Here is an 18,829-nt window from a genome sequence, read left to right on the forward strand (position 1 = left end):
TTAGAGCATAGTGATTAATCACAAAAACAATATGTAATTATATATGTAGTTTCCGATGGTCTTAGGTGACCCCTGTGAAAGGGTCGTTCGACCCCCAAAGGGGTCACAACCCACAGGTTGAGAACCGCTGTTTATAGCATGTGATGGGCATTCTTACCGCACTCAGCTGCAGGCAGCATAAGTAACAGATTTGAGTCAGCTATTTGAGTGAAATGTGTCTGTTGATAGGTTTCTACCAGAAAATAAAATACCACCTGACTGTTACTCACTTAGCAGCTGTGACAGACACTGTTATCTATTTAATTAAAAGTAATTAAAGCCCCACCCCCCTTCTTTGCTAGATCTTACTTTTCATTTAGAAACACAAAGTGCCAAATTCACATTTTCTCTGGCCCTTGTATATCATATAGGGGATGGACAAATGACTAAATAGTGACCCGAGTGGCTTCTTGAGAAGATTTTTTACCTAATTAAAAAAAGTGGCGTCAAAGGTAAAAATGATCTTCCCTCTAATTCTGTTTCGATATTGTAATTTGAGGCTGTGTGGTGTAGATTTGCTGTGGACATTCAGATACCTTTAAGAAGATTGAGAAGTTAATTTTAGAGAAGCTAACTCCCTAAGTAAAAGTATGCCAAAATGTCAAACCCTGCTCTATATATTTTATTTATTTTTCTCTTTTTAAAAATATATTTTATTTATTTCAGAGAGGAAGGGAGAGGGAGATAGAAACTTCAACGATGAGAATAATTGATCAGCTGCCTCCTGCACACCCCCAGAAAGAATTGAGCCCACAACCCTGGCATGTACCTCAACCGGGAGTCGAACCGGGATCTCTTGGTTCATAGGTCAGTGATCAACCACTGAGCCATGCTTGCTGGGATGCTCTATATATTTTAAAAGGTGACTTGATACCTGGACTTAGGTGTCAAGATGAGTTTCTTTAGGGATGAACTAAAACTTGGACCTTAAGCTCTGTTGATCCAGATCTAGAGATTAGAAACATAAACTTTAAAATATAATTTTAAAGAAATTATAACAAGTGGAAGCTTTCAACTTCTTCTGTTCCCAAACTCCACTCCATCCTTTTCTCCCTCCAATGAGTATAGCAATAGATGTAGTCATATCTGTGACCGAAACAGGCCAGAGGTATAACAAGGCCACCTGGCAAGAGAGAAGATTTCCCAGTCTCACTTTAGTTAGTTTAAGTTCATAGGATTGGATGTTGGCTAGTGGAATGGGAGCAGTAGTGATGTATGCCTTTCCAGACCTATTCTGGAAGAGACACCTAATGGGATGGCCCTTGAGTCACTGACAGGAGGACAGATTCCCAAAAGTGCTTCCCAACCCACATTAGACTGTGGTGAAGCAAACACCAGGCTTTATTGTATTGAGCAACTGAAATGCGGAACTATTTGTTAAAATAGCTAGCATACATTGTCTTTTCTACTATACTATACAAAAGTTTTGACTAATTCTATAGTTCTAATTCTATAGTTCTAATTATATAGGTTTTTTTAATATTTAAATAAACTGTATTATTATATGTCCCATTTTCTGGTACCACTTCACTTCCAAGGTATTTGTGAATGTCTGAACTCATGCAATCTTATTGCCATGTCTTGCTCTATTTCCTAGTTTTGCTAAAATTGATCTGATTTCCGTTTTGCCTGTATTCTCTTATCCTCTACCGTGTTGACTCAGTTATAAAAACAGCCTGTTTTCCTTATTTGAGAACATCTCTCACACAATCTCTACTGAAAGTGAGAAATAAACTATGTGAACACATAAATTATGAGCAGCATTTGGTAAACTTCTGAAAAGTCATTTAATTTCTTCCACTTCTAAGAATTTCTCACTGACCAACATATCCCCAGCTTGTTCCTACCTGTTCCCTTATTTATCCTTCTTTCTCTTTTATTCTCTGCTCTTCTCAAGAAAAGAAACTTCTTTGAACTTTTTCTGCAGAAGTATTCTCTTTGCTTATAATTAATTTCATTCAAGATCATATCCATAATCAAACATGGCGATTAGGATGTATTCATAGAGTTATCCAATTGGCAAAAATCAGTGAATGCCACTTAAAATAACATTTTTTTCTTCTCTAGATGAAATCTTTCATCTTCAAAGCCCCATGCCAACCCCACCCCTAACTTCCATGATCTGTAGAGAGTCTCACAGGATTTTCTGGCATAGTAAGATATGTAAAACCTACCCCACATGAGGGATCCAGGTCTTGGAATCTCTGGTTATTTTGTGACCCTTCATTGAGCACTCATACAGGAAATATCATGTTGCCTTTCTTTCCAGCACACCTCATATATTCCACTTGCATTTTAACACCACACAATTCTTAAATCTATGCTTATTAAAATCAAACCCTGCCATTAAATTTCTTATGTAGTGGTGTTATCATAGGTAGATAATATTAATAAAGGAAAGGAGCAAAGGGGATCAGACATTAAGAAGCCTAATAAACTGGGAAGCTGAATCTAATATTGGGCTTGCTGCTCTGTAAGAGAACATGATTTCCACCCACAAGAGTGGTTGCATTCAGATCCCTGAATGGCTAAGTGATCAAGGGTAGAGAACACCTCAGATTATGTCTGCATTGCACAGAAATTGTGTATATCTTTTAGAAACAACAAGATAAAAAGTTAAAGAAAAGGCAACAGAATTCATTTGGATGGACTTTTTGCAGCTATAACACACAAAACAAAAAGAAAGCTGTATCCAAGTTATACCAAGCCTTAGAACTAGCTGTTCTGTATTTGTTAAATTCCAGAGGGCCAGGTGTATGTAAAAGTCCTGACAGAGCCATACTACAGTTCTTTATTGGATTCTGATGCAGGCTGGCAAAAAGTTACCATTAATTGCTCGAGGGCTATCTAATCCTTCTTATTGAGTTCATTGAAAAGAGTTTTTGAGAAATGCCTACCCAACTCTGGTGAGCTGAGTAGGTTAAATAAAGCTTACACAAAGCTTTTTTCCATCTCGAGCATCCAAGTTACTTGGCATTTTCAGGATCACAGTGGGACCCCAGAGAAAAGAGTCAACAAAACAAGGCCATAAAATCAGGAAGGCATTGAATGTTTGGATTCAGGACTAGACACGGGGAAAATTAAAAGGATGCCTTTAAAATGCACACTCTCTGCAACAAAGCAAAACCAATTTACAAACTTTTTGTTGAGATTGCAGAGGGACATTGTGGAATGATTTTAGAAAGCAAAAGAACCCTAAAGTATTTGCAAATCCTTTATGTACACATTTGTTTTCTAATGCTCACTATACCTATTTCCAAGAATAAATTTTGGGCCTACATCTTAAATAATATTGGGATTTCCTTATTAATCTTGTAGCCACCTAAAACATGGCTATGACACTTCCGCAAACCTTGCTAAGTGTCATTGCCAGGGAGAGACCTTCATGCCAAATCTGCCTCTCCTTATTTTTTAGAAAGTTTCATTTTGTTGATTTTTTTTTATCAGGAAGTTTGCGAGAAATTAAATCTTGAGTTTTAGCAAGCATTCTTTTGTTGTTTATAAAAATTCATAATAAATATTTTATGCTCTGCCAATTCCAAATATATCTTATATTTGGATGAATATTCAACTTAGATATATTTCACATTATATTTACCTCAGCTATACCTTTATATATATCACATTCTTAAATTATTGACTCATATATTTTTATTCCAATATTTTCATTTTCTCCACCTCTAACCCTCTATTTTCTTCTTGTTTTGGAGCATATTATTATATAAATATTATTCTGACTTGTATCTCCTCTATTTTTCAAATTATATCCCCTAATCTGTATTGACAAGTTGATACTTTGTTAATATTAATAGGCAATAAATATTATGTTCCAAAAAACTTAGCCACATGTATACCAAGGTATTTATTATGTTACTAGAGGCCTGGTGCACAAAAATTTGTGCACTCAGGGGGGTCCCTCAGCCTGGCCTGTGCCCTCTCACAGTCTGGGACCCCTTGGGGGATGACCACCTGCTGGTTTAGGCCCGCTCCCTGGGGAATTGGCCCTAAGCTGGCAGTCAGACATCACTCTGGCAGCCCAGGAGCCCTTGGGGGATGTCCACTTGCCAGCAGGAGCAGGCCTAAGCTGCAGTCGGACATCCTTACCACTGCTGAGGAGGTGGGAGAGGCTCCCACCACCACCACTGTACTGGCAGCCATCAGCCTGGCTTGTGGCTGAGCAGAGCTCCCCCTGTGGGAGCTCACTGACGACCAGGGGGCAGCTCCTGCATTGTGCGTCTGCTCCCTGGTGGTCAGTGTGTGTCATAGTGACCAGTCATTCCTAGTCTTTCTGCTGTTAGGGTCAGTTTGCATATTACCCTTTTATTATGTTAATTTCTACACATTTGTGAATTTTCCATGGTTACTTTTGTTATAAATTTCAACCGTCATTCCATTATGATTTTGACCTTCAATCCACTGTGAAAGGTTCTTGAGAAGTCCTTGTATCTGACCAGTTACTCCTTTCTTGCTGCTTTTAAGATTCTCTCTTTGTCTTTTGTTTTTAACAGTTTGATCATAATGTATTTCCAAGTGGATCTCTGAGTTAGAGCTCTGAGCTTATCCTGCTTAGAGTTCATAGCTTCCTGAATGTATACATTCATGATTTGTCAGTTTGGGGCACTGCTTGGCCATTATTTTTTCAAATATACATTCTGCCACTTTTTTGTTCTCAATCTTCTAGTAATCTGTAATGTGTATGCTGGTCTAACTGATCACCTCCAACATAACTATCAAGCTCTGTTCTCTTTTTTCAACACTTTTGTTTTTCTGCACCTGACTTAATCATTACAATTGTACTATTTAAAAGTTCACTGACTCTACTTAAGTCTGCTATTGAATCCCTCTAGAGAATTTTTTATTTTAATTATTGTTCTTCTCAGCGCCAGAATTATGTTTGTTTTCATAATTTATATCTGATTGATATTCTAATTTTTCAGACTTCATTTTTTCTTATTTATTTTTGTTTTTATCCATGTTTCCTGACCCTTGAGCATACTTGAGACAATTGTTTTCAAGATTTTTGCGTAAGAAGTTTGACATTCTGTAGGGATGGTTTCTGTCATTTTTCTTATTTCTTAGAATGGGTCATACTTCCCTGTTCTTTTGTATGCCTGGTGATTTATTTTTGTTGAAAATTATTTTTGTTGAAAACTGGGCATTTAAATAGTATAATATGGTAACTCTGGAAATCAAATTCTCCCCTTGCACCAGGGTCTGCTGCCTTTTTGATTGTTGAAGGCTACAGTAGTCTACCTGTTCAGTGACCCCACACTATTCCTGCAGAGACTGCATTCTTTATCATGTACAGCCAACAACATCTCTGCTTCCCATCTTGTGTTCAGCTAATGGTTTGACAAAGATATCCTTGAAAGTTTGGAGCCAAAATTTTTTAAAGGAGCCAATGTTTGCATATTAGTTCTGTCTCAAGATACTCTCTCCACACTTAGCCAGGTCTGTCCTGAGTCTATGGATCAGCCCAACATGATAGCGTAGGGTCTTCTTAGGTATTCTCTGAGGATGTGTCTTAGCCTGGGCATGTGCACAGATTTCTAAGTTCCTAAGTTCGTCATGTAGTTGCTATTTTTGAGTGCTCTAATTTCCCAAAGAAGTTCTCCCTAGCTTTTGCTCCTGGGTCTTCAGTGATCAATTGCTTGTTTTAACTATAATCTTTTGCCCCTGGCAGAGGATTGTTAGTTCAGATTGCAGTGTTTTTGAGCAATGCCTACCACTTGAGCTCCCAGTAGGCAAAAGGAAGATAAGCACCTTGCATTAGTCCTAAGTAGCCCCCAGACAGGTTAGAACAGATGTACACAATAATTTGCAAATAAATCTGCTTTGTTTCCCCTAGAATCAGTGGGTTTTTCCTGGAAATGCAGGCTGCTGCCACTGTAAAACCAAGACATCCACTGCCATGGTGAGGGGTGAGGCAAGGGCTGGTAAAAACAACACAAAATATTCCTGTTATTTTAAATTTACCTTTTCCTTGATTCATCATTTGTTTGGCTGCTGTAAACTTTTGACTGTTTTCCAGAGTTCTAACAAATTTGGTTCAGACAGTTTTTGTTTGTTTCTCAATGTTTCTGTGGGAAGATAAGAGCTACTAGCTGCCTTCACCATTTTGCTATCACTTCCTTTATGCAAATTATTGAAAAGACTGTATGAAATGTTGTGTTTAGATGGATTGTGAGGCTAAGTCAAATCATGTGGGAGAAAATGTCAATAATGATTAGTTACATCTCTTATGGTTATGGAAGAAAAGTGTAGCAGCAGAGGGTCCACAAAGTTCCCAACTCTGGACAAGCCCAGTGAATACATAACTTGGTAAACTACAGTCCAGGAAAGGGCCATGATTTCTGAAATACTACTCTAGTACTGACGAAAAGTGTTTACACTATACCTGCACATGTGTATTCTGATGAAAGAGCATACTGCTGATTCACAAAGACACCCCTGTCTTCAAAGAGAGAATGCTCTTCACGATAAATATGGTATGGTGATTCAAAAAAAGAACTTGACATCAGGAAAACCTAGGTTAAAATCCTGAGGTTACCCTTCACTAGTGTGGATTTGAGCAATTATTGTAACTGTTATCTTGAATAAGCTTATATCTAAAATGTTTAATAGAATTTGTTTTTAAAATTTTCAAGTTTGTTGAAAACAGCAAGCACAATACCTGTGAATATGCATTGATCTAATGTTGCTCATTACTATCATTATGCTAGAGTAATACTAGCCATAGACTTGGGCAACTAAGAAGATAAATAACAGGGGGAAGTGAGGTTTCTCATTACTAATGTAACACTGTTCATATATTTTGATTTCCCCAAGAGGATTCCAGTTTATATCTATTATTCAGACATATAAATAGTGTCTTTTTTAAATTCAGAAGTATACTGACTTGGACAAATTAGAACACTGACCTGGGTGTGATGGTATGCACATTACACTATAGTTTACTAATCTCCTTGAAAGAATATCAATAGCAATTTCTTAGTTGTTTAGCCAGAGAACAAAAGAACAATATCTTTAGACTACTGGTTTAACTATTCCCTCATATCTCTTTTCCTCTCTCATTTTCCGGTATGAGCTACCGATCTCAACCACCAATTTTCTTCTTCTCCCTAGTAGTTACAAAACCCAATTTTCAGATGGGCACATTGCCACCTACAATTAAAAAAACAACAACAGTTCCTAGCTTCTGTCAGAGCTTTACCAACCAGATGACTATGTTTGAACAATGGTATGTAATTGTTGGGTGTAACTACTAGGACATTTATTAAGCAAGATGACTGAAGTCAGAGAACAAAATAGGAGGGCCTCTCCCAATTTGTCAGCTCCATTTAATAATTCCCCTCTTGTGCTTTGTCACATAGATGTAATGCTAAAAACTGCAGCAATCTCTTTGTGTCTTCAAATGAACTTCAGCATAAGCGCCATTCACTGGAATGGTGCATATTAAAGATCGAGCCCAGAACTCCTGATGGCCCTGGGGTCTTACTCGCCAGCCCTAGACTACTAGGAATATCAAAGAGAGAAATAAATATGTGTGTGTGTTTAAGCAACTATGTTCTGGGTCTCTATTACCCTCAGCCCATCTCAATTCTAATATGGTACATGCACATGAAATATTGAAATATCAAAACCTGAAATGTGCTTCATTAAAGATTAAAATCAAACTGAGTAAATTGTCAAAATCGTATTGCCTTTATTCAGTGATTTGTGAATTGAATAGCATCCAATCTATCAGATAGAAAGGATTTCTGCAGAGCTGTACAAGGAAAGAGATTTTATAAGCAGAAGGGAGCAGAAGCAAGGAAGTTATACTGGGCATTTGCTGATTGGTTAAAGCGGGGTTACTTCCTTACATGGACCAAGGGAAGTCTTGGAGCAAGGTCAGGCAAATTAAGCTGAGCAGGAAAGCACTGATTGGTTGAACTTAGCCTTTCTTTTCTTGGTGAGCTGAGTATAAAAACTTAGTTAAAAGTTTTGGTGTGCTGACGTGAGACTTAGCACTAGCAGCCCCATTTGGGGACTAATCTAGTTACTTTAACCCCCTAATATTGTTGGCTAAAATATTTGGTCAAATTTCCTGCATTTCCTTGGAAAGCAAACTAAATGGCCTAAGGGAAAGTGTGGACAAATTAGAATATTGTCTGAGCTGGCTGCTTCTTGCTGATTTCAACAAAGTTCTGGGATTGATAAATTCAGACTCAGTCCTGTGTAGCTCTAGGCAGAGATGCCAAGGAGGTAGTCTCTCTCTGAGGCCTGAAATCTAAATGCATTCAATTTGAAGCCTTTCAGGATTAAAAAAAGACAACTGCCCTGTGTTCCAAACTGAAGCACTTATACAATACTCTGAAGGCGGCACCATCGCAGGAGATAAATCATGGGTTCCAAAGCTTTTATAAAAGGACTCCCATTAATAGTTCTTTGTCAGATAATGAGGGGCAGGCTAGCAGCAAAATCAAATTAAGTATATTGTGTTGCCACCCAAGCCTATTATTTTAAGTGGTCTCAAGTAGAATTAGGCTTTAAAACCACCAGATCCAGAAGCCAAAAGAAACCACAAAAATGGACTTCAACTGTCTGTTGTTACTCTTAAAACTTTAATAATACCTGAACCTACACTAGAAAGAAACGGACTTTTGAACCTTTGCAGCATTCATGAAGAGACTCCCTTTGTTGCCACCAAGAGAAATGGCCAAGGAAGGTCATAGTGAAGAAAGAACTCCCTCAGAAAGTGGGGTTCTGAAACAAGAGACGAGAGAGGACAATTCCAAAAAGTAGAAGTAAAATAGACATACAATTTAATCAAGGAATCTAGTCTGCTTCCAGGTTAAGGGGCCTCACTATTCCTGCTTAGCAGGATTTCATCATTTTGTGGGCTAATGATTTCAGTGTTTTCCACTTTATAGTTGTTCTAAATGGAATTTTTATGCCATTCTCCCTGTTCTTCCCCCCTGGAGGTGTATCAGACAGATTGTCTGATTAATTGTCTTTTAATTTAGTAAGTCACCAAACAATAAAGAGTTACTGGAGCTGATAACCAGCAATCATCCAGAGACCCTGCACATTGCACTAGCTAGCTGTGGTCATGTGACTAAGCTCCAGACATAAGCTGCAAATAAAAGAATTGAGTGCTTATAAAAATTTTGGCTCTCAAGGACCAATATGGCAACGGGCAAGATGGGAGTGAAGGTGAGAGTTTGTGTGGGTGAATGTGTGCAAGGGAGAGTGTGTGTCAGTGTAAGTGTGGGTGGCATCTGAAAGTGCAGGAACTTGAGATTGGAGAGCATAAACTGTCACACAGCTCTGCTCTGTGTTTGGTGGAATGAACAAAAATGGGAAATATATAATGATTACATTATGATTGTAGTTGACTAATAAAACCCATATTTTATTATGAAAATAATTATGATAAATCCTGGTGATGTAATGTACAGCATAGTAACTGTACAGAAGTAAGTACCTTGATGAGGGCATAGAGCTAAAAAGTGGCGAAAACAGAGTTTTAATCCTGGTGGCTTAATTCTGAAGATCATGTACTGTCTACACTGCAGATTCCCCCTCTCTTCCACATCATTTACTGCCCTGCAGATGGGGTAGAATGGGTGGCGGGAAGACAAATAAGGAATATGGGAGGGATTTTAGAGATTATCAAGCACTTTGATTTACAGAAAATTTGAGATCTACAAATATGAGATAATTTCCCTCAAAGCATGTTATTAATTAAAAGTAAAGCTCTTTACATTATGTGTTACAACCTTTGCTTCTCTGTCAGAATGTTGTGAAAGGTTAGGAACATTGAATTTAAAAAAAAAAAAAAACTACTAATGAGACTACATAGGTTCAAACTGCCAAATCATGAAAGGTAAATATGAATTCGTTTTACCAAATTAAAGAGCACTGGGACCGGAGGATGCCCGGTGTAGTGTAAAAGATAAAAAAGAAGTTATGCTTTGTACTTTACGTAGTTGGTAGTAAACATATGCAAGTCATTACCCCAGGAGGTTATAGAGTCTGAAAATATAAATGTGTTCAGGAAGGACTTAGACAAATTCATGATGAAGTTTATAATGGGTTACCAAAAGGAACTTAAGGATCACAGATGTCTCATGGTTCAGGTGTTGAGGGCAACTGGCATATTTTCCTGAAAAACATCAAAGAAACTACACTGGATCTCTAGCACTGATCTGACTCAGTATGACAGCTACATTCTCATATTCTTTCTATAAGATCCTCAATCCATGTAATTCCAGTATCCTCCATCAACAAACAGTGTAATTTCTCTCATAGATTATATACCATGTAAACGTATTTTCTCTTATGTTTTCTAACGTCTTTCCATTATCCCATTTTTTCATATCAATTTTTTTCATATCTTTTCTAGTTCAGCCATCTTAGAATTTTTCCTTTATCTGGCTTTCATTTTGATTATTCTAATTTTCCAAACTCCTTTCATTTCTTTCTAACTATTTACCTGCAACTCTCTCTTTAAACTTTGACACAGAAAATAAATGTCAATATTTTGTTTTATAATAACTATCACCCTTTATTATTATGAAATAAGAACATGATCCAGTCAAATGTCAAAGTTAATAAAAATAACATTAGAAAATTTGTAAATATAATAATAAAATAAATACATGAAAACAATGGCAAGTACATATGCCAATCCTCCATAAATATGAGCAATTTCCATTGTGATAACAACAAAAAAATGCTATAAAAAAACAGTAGAGCTAAAGTGATAGTTATATTAAGTGAATTCTTGTAGAAAATGTTGGTTCTCTTTATTTAGAATGAGATATTTTCATGATTAAACTTATCTAATAGTGTCTCTGCTATCAAAATAAGTAAATCAGTAGGAGACACCAGTTTTGCATGAAAATTGCCGCTCTTAGGACGCAATATTTTGATGTCAAAATACATTAGTAATTCAAACTGCATGTTATACTACAGATATATATTATATTTTTAAAAACAAAAGGTATACTAATTTCTGATATATTAATTTTTAGAAATTGCTCTCAAAGGCCTATTTTACCCATATTACTTTGTATCACATATATGTGTGATATATCTTAAAATATTATTGTATGCAAAGCAAATCAAATATAAGAAATAACTTAGGCTGAATTAAAACAATTAAAATACTTTACCATTTTCCTGGAGTTATTAAAGTTCTGGTAACAAGCTATTACTAAGTTAATTTTGTCAATGGTACTTCCATTGCTAGTATAATTGCTATAATAAGTGTTGCTACAAAACTCTTCTAAATCTTAGATTAAATGTGGGAATGACTGCTTTTTATTCATCCATACTTTTAGGTTATATTTTTATTATACATATCTACTGTATTTAATAGGCATTACAATTCTTTATTCTATAATAATTTATTTAGTGCCTACTATATTCTAAATACTTGCCCTTTCTTATAATGAGTACATGAATTAAATATTAAATTCTAATAACAACCATTGATGTGGACATCCTATTTCACAAACTTTTTTGATTTCTTATAACCCCATTCAATCCTTTCATAGAGGGTATTTGGATTTACATGCACTTTCAAATTCAAAAAGCAAATACCCTCTGAGTGGGGGAATGGAGGCAATGGGAGATAAGGACACATATGTAATACCTTAATCAATAAAGAAAAAAAAAAGATATAAGCATGATGCCTAAACTTTGTTAATTCAGAAGCAACATGAAGAGGTGCTGCCTAAAATCCTTTCTATTGAGTATGTTGGCAGAGGAACCAACCTTTCATAGAAAAATGACAAAATCTTTTTTTGTTTTCATGAGAAAGCAGCATGTTTATTTTATTTTTATTATTTTTGAACTATAAAAGTAGTGCTTATTAAAATACATTTCATTTTCAAAATTGAACTATCAGCTGTTAAAGTATATATACACTTTTTGAGACAGCCTGTATTTGTATATATTTTACATATCTATAATAATAAAAGTGTAATATGCTAATTAGACTGGACAACCTTCCAGACGAAGCCGGGGCTGCAAGGGACCAGGGTCCTGGGGCCAGAGGGAAGCCGGTGCCAGCAGCCAAGGGAAGGAAGGCCTACTCTTGCATGAATTTTATGCATTGGGCCTCTAGTTACATATATGTGGGTATGTATGTGTGTATTCCAACTAAAGGTTACAGAAAAATGACAGAATCTTAATGAGTAGTGTCCAACGCCCAGTATCAGCAAGATCTGTGACCAACTCTAGCAGAAGTAAGATAGTAAGAAATTGGAGCTATATGTGGAGCCCATTCTTCTAGCCCAGTGGTTCTCAACCTGTGGGTCGCGACCCCTTTGGGGGTCGAACGACCCTTTCACAGGGGTCGCCTAAGACCATCAGAAAACACGTATATAATTACGTATTGTTTTTGTGATTAATCACTCTGCTTTAATTATGTTCAATTTGTAACAATGAAAACACATCCTGCATATCAGATATTTACATTACGATTTATAACAGTAGCAAAATTACAGTTATGAAGTAGCAACGAAAATAATTTTATGGTTGGGGGTCACCACAACATGAGGAACTATATTAAAGGGTCACAGCATTAGGAAGGTTGAGAACCACTGTTCTAGCCTGTCAAAAAAATTTCTGGCAATAAAGCATTTATGCTTAAAGTAGGGGGAGTGGTCTTTGTTTCCTGGAATTAATCCCTAACCAATATTATATGGTCATAATTGTATGGCGCCTGAAGAGAATTCTGAAATCTTCAATATTTACTGGCACTTTCTTTACAATTGGTGAAAAATATACTTGGTAAAATCTAATTGGTAAGGTTTTATCTTCCTTGCTTCCATTGCAACTGGAGAAGTCCTACTCTTTTTTTATTTATGTTAACAACCCATATTAGATGACTGTTAAAATAAATGTATCTTCTTTTAAATGCAATAAGTAATGTGTAAAATTACTGGCATTATTGTGGTAAATTATTGAAGATTGAAAAAATAATTACATTAATTCTGATATATATTCCCAGTAAACTAATTATTAACAAAGTATAAATGTACAAACCCAGAAAATAAATCAGGTAGAGAGACACATAGTTTAGAAACTTCAACATTTTAGAAAATGGCGGCATAGGTACACACCTGCACTTGCTGCCTTGCACAATCACATCAAAACTACAACTAAAAGACAAAAGGGATATCATCCAGAACCACGGGAAGGCTGGCTGAGTGGAAGTTTTACAACAAGAAGGAAAGAGAAAAGCACATTTGAGACTGGTAGGAGGTGCAGAAGTGCAGAGGTACAGAGGTGAGCACGAAACAGGCTGACAACTGGTGCGCTGTTCTCTTTTTCAATCTAGAGGGAGATACAAGCTCCCGATTGCTCTGAATTACAGTTCTGGGTGAGACTCTGGGGACCCAGGCTCATACGGGGAGAAACTGGACTGTTTGGCATCAGGCAGGAACACAAGGGCGGCTTTCACTCAGAGGTGCTTTCTCTCCTGCACGGGGCAAGGAACGTGGAGACTTGGGAACCTCGGGGACCTCTCCAATGCAGGGCTGACTGGCAGCCACTGCTGTTTGCCCTGTCCTAGTGATTCCCTTAGACCCCGCCCCACCAAATTTACAACCCACCCAAGCTGTGCACAGAGGCTTTTGTATATGAATGGCCTGTGCTCCCACCACCTAAAACCTAACAAACTGCAGCTGGGTCAGAGAACCCCAGAGCTTCCAAAAAAAGGCCTAAGGCTTGACAGCAGCCTGCATTGCTACACAGCTGCACCTCATCTGGGCACCTCCAAACCCCAAACAAAGAGGAGGAATCTGCAGATATCCCTGTAGCTCCTGCTGGGGGGCCTCAGGCAGTGGCTGACTTTGCACCTCCTTGGAGATCCAAGAGCCAGTGTACCCAGGGGCCAGAGTGAGACCATATAAAATTAAAATTCTTCACATGCATAAGAGACACACTCAGGGGGAAGACTCAGTTAGCACCAGTGCCCCACTGAAGCAAGTCCTGCCCCATAAGGGTGTCTCCAGCACAGAAGTTATCCCATTGTAGACATAGCTGGTCCTCACAGCCAAATGATCTGGTGGTCAATTCCTCCCAGTGATACCAACAGCAATCAAGGCTTAACTACAACAAGGCTGTGCACACAGCCCACAAAGGGGTGCACCAAGAGTGTCCACCTCAGGTAATTGGGGAGGCTGAGCCACTGGGCCCTATAAGACACCTAGCACACAAAGCCACTCTATGAACACAAAGAAGCAGCCAAAATGTGGAGACAAAAAAAAAAAAAACATGTCACAAATGAAAGAAATGGAGGAAAGCAAACTACTGGATATAGAGTTCAAAACCACGGTTATAAGGTTACTCAAGAATCTTCTAGAAACCTTTGAGAAATTTAGTAAGACCCTCAAGGATATGAAAAAGGACCAATTAGAAATTAAGGATACACTGACTGAAATAAAGAATACTATACAAAGATCCAACAGCAGACTAGAGGATCCCAAGAATCAAGTCAAAGATTTGAAATACAAAGAAGCAAAAAACACCCAACTGGAAAAGCAAAAAGACAAAAAGAATCCAAAAATATGAGCATAGTGCTAACAAATGTGTTTCCTGCCTGAAACACAAAGGGTTTCTGAAATGTGGGCATCTATATTTTTAAGATAGATTGTTTATAAATACTAAATGTATAAGTACCATTTTCCAGTATATATATATGTATTAAAGGGAAAGTATCTACAAACCATATGTACTAGTATCTGTGTCCATGAATAATCAAAACTGAGAAGATACTTGTAGACCCAGAACACATATCTTAATATTATTGCTTCTTGATCGGAACACACACAAAAATGTCCATAATTGGAAGATTTGATGGGCTTTTTTCTTGCTACATTTTTCATTTGCCCTGGGTTTAGAGGAAAAAAAAATCTAGAGAGACAAGTAAAACTTCCACAGTTCCCAAAATTGTATGATTCTCTTTGGCTCCTTCGCCAGTATACAACTGCAAAGAACCCATCTTTTCTTCACTTGTACGATTCTTCTCTGTAGTTCCTGACATCCTTTGAATGCATTTTCTAGGGGACCATGAGAATGACATTCCTCTCCGAATTTTCATCGTTGTTCTTTAAAGTCCCAGCTTTTGTCATAGCCTTTTGTAGAAAGCAGATTGCCTATCTCACAACCACATTCCTTCCCTTCAGCTCATTATCACTTGGAGGCAGCCTCAGTTCTTCAGTATATTCATCTTTCTTTGGTCCAGATCAATAGATCATTTTAAATCAGTGCACTGGAGACTGAAAGACCACCTTTTATTACAGGCTGGTAGTTCAAATGTAAGAGAGTGAATGATTTCTTGAGGTTTGTGGTCCATAATTATATTAACCTTGGTCTCAGACCAAGCTATTTGAAACTTCTCACACTTCATTACCAGTCAATGTGTCCTTCTCTATATACCAATTGCATTGTTTGACTTTGAAAGACACGTTGTTAAAATCCCTTTACAGGTTAGTGATGTTTCTTTAGAAGAGTGGAACAAATTTCATGGTCAAAGTCAAAATTTCAGCACCTTTTTTATCACAAGCATATCTAACCCTGTGAATCCCAGACCACTATATTGTTGCAAATGAGTTAGAGAAAAAGAAAGAAGCAAATTATTTTAATCATTACAATATTAATAGTGTGCTTTACATTTTAGCAAGTGACTGTAATATATATATATATATGTATGTATATATATATATATATATATATATATATATATATATATATGTGTGTGTGTGTGTGTGTGTGTGTGTGTTCAGTGTTTTCTAAATTAAATATATCTCCTCAAATTATAGAAAACAAACTAGTAATAATAACGATTGATTGATTTTTTAAAAATTATTTTGCATCAACAAACTTAATCCTGCCTTGAGTTTAAAAAGAAAAATAGTTTGGGGACAGAGAGAACTTTACTAAAATGGTTTCTTCTGGGAGATTTCAATTTTTTAAGTTTAGTTTTTTAATTTAATTTATTGGGGTGACAATGGTTAATAAAATTATATGGGTTTCAGGTATATAATTCATTCTGTAACACCTCATCTTCTGGAAGATTTCCCTTAGATTGTATTGGAAATCTTTGAAATAAATTAAAAAGTATGGCCCTAGCCGGGTTGGCTCAGTGAATAGAGCGTTGACCTGTGGACTAAAGGGTCCCGGGATTGATTCCAATCAAGGGCACATACCTGGGTTGTGGGCTCAGTCCCCAGTAAGGGGCATGCAGGAGGCAGCCAATCAGTGATGCTTTCATCATTTGATGGTTCTGTCTTTCTCCCTCTCTTTTTCTCAGCAAGCAATAAAAATATATTTTTAAAAAAGTTATGAATCCAGCCTAATTAGAGATTTGCTAAATAAATAAAAACAAGCCAAATGCATATTTATGTACTTTATTAATCCCTACTGAGGTTATCAGCTTGTCTGTAATTTAAAAATAATCTAGATGAGAGATGTTTGAATTCTATAGAACAATTAAATAGTATAAAACCAAAATGTCCTCTTTTTGCTCTAAGAGGAAAGCTGGAAGACAAAAGGAGAACCTATATAAAGTCCCAACTGTTCCTTTTTATGAGAAAACAGTCAGGCAAAGAATAGATGAGCAAAAAGGCAACTGAAGAGGGTATCACCCAGGGAACTCCTTAAAACAAAGCAATGGTTTCACTCAGCATATGAAAGACTGAGCATTTGCAGTTTTACTAAATGGAGTTAATGATTTATCTTTTAAAGATCAGTGACAAATCAAATCAATGATAGGTTCAAAATTAGAACTCACACAGTCTGAAAATTGTTAGGTCATGAACTATCTTGAAAATATATAAGATAGTCTATTCACTTGCAAAAACTTGGGGGGTGGGAGGGGAGTAGATGTCTATTTAAATAGGTTAATCATCTCCTAACTCAACATTTCACTAATTATCCCAATCATCTCTTAGGTATCCTGTTTTCCTAATTAATAATAAGAATCTTAAATGTTAGAACAAAAAATTCCTGAAATATAAATACCCTACAACAAAATAAAGTTTTTCTCAGATTGTCACTAAAATAGATATTTTAATTCACAAAATTTTCTAATTAATGCAAGCATCATTTATGCTTTAATTTTCATTTAAAATTCATTGTAAAGTGTATTGGGGCAATTTTATTCAACTAAGTATAGTATATTGATATATATATTTTAAGCATCTTATAAATCCTGGGACCCTCATATTGAACATAATTTTTCAAACTATGGTCCTACAAATTTAAAACATATATATCTTTTAGAGCATATATTTAGGCCATAATTTTGCTTCTGATAATATCACGATCAATACCATTTTTAATATTTTAAGTTTCATGGTTCAATTCTGGCTTAAATTTTGGTAATATTCAATTTCACAGATATTTTATGGAAATCAAAATTGTCATTTTGAAGCAATTTCCATCTATTTATGTATTTAAATATTTTTTTTTTAGAAATTATAGTTTTATGATTTTTCTGTTGCTTCTTCATCCACTATGAATAATTTCACAATACAACACTTTCAGGCAGCTTCTTTGCTACTTTCTTTGGTTTCCACTTCTTTAGGCAACAATGGCTCCATCTTTAGTAACAAACCTTCGCTTGTCGAACTACGAAGGAAAGCTCGTACCACAAAGGGTCCCAAATTCAGCGGTCTGTGCCTACAAACTTCATTGATAACAGCTTGCAGATTGGCAGTTATCTGGTCACTTGACATATCCAGTGTTGCTATTTTGGTCGAGAAAAAGTTCTCCCTTTCTTCATCTACCTTAATTTCAATTCCAGTTTTAAATAATTCAAGCATTTTGGGGATGTCACGGCCAATGGAATTTCGATTAAGCTTTGGAAATCTGTTTTTTTCAGTTTCTTCTTTAATGGATTAAGCTCGGGCATAATTTCTGGAACAGCCACATAAAAGTCTGGCTCAATTTCATCATCCAAAATCTTCTGAATCAGATTAGTTCCTCCTGCAAACGCAGCTCCATGTTCTTCTGCTATTTTAATCTCTGATGCATTCCCTGTAAATACAGCAACTTTATTGATTTCTGAAACGAATGGGTATGGCAAACTAACAACACTGGCAAATGGCTCCACTTTTTTCTTCTTCCCCAGTGCCACGTCCAGTGTCAAATCAAGATAAACACCTTGCTTTGGATATGTAAAGTCCATAATTTGAAATTTCTTAAGTAAATGAATAGCTTTCTCCACCTCATAGATCTGTCTTGGATATAAACGTTTTAAGTAAACATCATCCTCAGGTTCATCTTCCATAAAGGGGATTGACTTTATTTTTTCTATGTCATCTTGTTTTTCATTTGATGCTTTTTCTTTGGTACCTTTTTTTTTTTTTTTTTTTTTCAGGCCTCCTAGCAGCAGCAGCAGCAGCAGCAAAATGTCTATTAGGCACATGTATCCTCTTTACATGCAGAACAAGGATAAAGAGGTGTCTGATAAGCCATCTTGGAAAGATTATGCCTTTGATGTATCAAGACTCTACTGAGGCACCTGACGGCCGCTGCCATGTTGTCCATTCCGGATTGTTGTCTATTTATGTATTTAAATATTTTAATAAATACTGTATCAGAGTTTTATTGATACAAGTGGGCTGTCTGTATTAGCACAAACTTCTACTCCCTGGTCCTCTAACTTACTCCTCCAGTGTATAGTATTTTCTAAGAGGAATGGCTTTTGTTTTTAAGTATTGCTTATGTCTATTATAGGATTTTCTAACTTCTCTAATATTATGTTTTCTAACTTCAATTTGTGTCA

General features: G+C 36.4%; 1 pseudogene; it reads right to left on the reverse strand.

Moving 5' to 3' along the window:
* Positions 1 to 17,509: 17,509 nt before the first annotated feature.
* LOC132228431 (large ribosomal subunit protein uL1m-like) lies at positions 17,510 to 18,595 on the reverse strand (annotated as a pseudogene).
* Positions 18,596 to 18,829: the final 234 nt, after the last annotated feature.

This window comes from Myotis daubentonii, chromosome 2 (assembly GCF_963259705.1).
Source record: "Myotis daubentonii chromosome 2, mMyoDau2.1, whole genome shotgun sequence".
Classification (NCBI taxonomy): domain Eukaryota; kingdom Metazoa; phylum Chordata; class Mammalia; order Chiroptera; family Vespertilionidae; genus Myotis; species Myotis daubentonii.